This window comes from Priapulus caudatus, unplaced genomic scaffold (assembly GCF_000485595.1).
Source record: "Priapulus caudatus unplaced genomic scaffold, Priapulus_caudatus-5.0.1 Scaffold1911, whole genome shotgun sequence".
In the NCBI taxonomy this organism is placed as follows: Eukaryota; Metazoa; Priapulida; class Priapulimorpha; order Priapulimorphida; family Priapulidae; genus Priapulus; species Priapulus caudatus.
In genome coordinates this window covers 32160-33470 of record NW_014578972.1, presented here as the reverse complement: position 1 = coordinate 33470, position 1311 = coordinate 32160, and positions in this window count along the sequence as shown.

The window sequence follows — 1311 nt, the reverse complement described above, 5'->3', positions numbered from 1 at the left end:
ATCCCAAAAGGAGAAAAATTTGGGTGAGTAAAGTCAGTCGCGAAGGATGGAAACCGACCTCGTCATCGCGTCTGTGATCGCGCGTTTTTGATCCATTCGCCTGACAAGCAAGATGTTAAGTGTACATTACCAAAATTGTTTAGGGGGTCACGTTATTCAGATGCTAGAGTTATCATTGATTGTGCCGAGGTGTTTATTGAGCGCACTGGCAACCTGACTGGTCGTGCCTTGACATGGTCAAATTACAAGCACAAACTACAATTACACCTTGTGGGTATATCCCCAACTGGGTCGGTGATTTTTATGTCACGTGTATTGGGTGGTCGAACATCCGACAATGTAATCACACAGAGATCATGATTTTCGGATCTTCTTGAGTATCGTGACTTAGTGTTAGCTAACGAGGGGGTTTCTTATGAGTGAGGATTCAGCAGCAAGAAATGTATCCCTTTTAATACCAGCATTTACTCGCGGCCATGCAGAAACAGTCGAGTCAGAGAGACGTCAAAAAAACGAGAAAGCTTGCTGGCGTCTGTATCCACGTTGGACGTGCGATTGAGCGAATCAAACATGTCAAAGTCCTCAGCACCATCATGTCAATGAATATGTTTCCCCATGCTGACAACATCATTACTATTTGTTCTGCCACTGTTAATTTGCATCCTCGACTTGTCAATGTTAAATAAAGAGAGAGATAGATAGATAGCTAGATAGATAGATAGATAGAGAGAGATAGAGAGAGTGAGAGTGTGAGAGTGATTGAGTGAGTGTGAGTGAATGTTATCTAGCAAATAATCTATTTACATGTCAGGTTTTTTTAACTTAATTGACATTAGTCATTTACAAAGTTACGTCAATATAACCCAGTCTTAAAATAAGAAATAATAATAACAAGAAATTTTTTTTTTTACATAGAATATCAAGTTTCGCATAGGTGAATGCAATTTTATTCAATGTAAATCATTCTATTCAACTCTAGCGACTACTCAAACTATGCACCGACTTGGCATTCCGCAAAGCAGACGGGCACCGGAATTGCCTTCAAGCCGGGAGGGTGGGGTCGAAGAAATCGCCAAAACTCAAAAACCGAACAGCGAATTAAAGAAACATTTTGCACCCGTGTGCAGCGGTGTTTGTCGGAACAAATTTCATTGCGTTTGACAGATTCCGAGAAAAAAAAGTTTCTATACAGACACGTGACCACTATTAAATCACTTCCAGTTCATTACCCTATATTTTTTCTTATGCTGTATTTCAATGTTTTGTACTGTATCACTGTATCACTCAGAAATTTTGGGGATCGTGGGTATA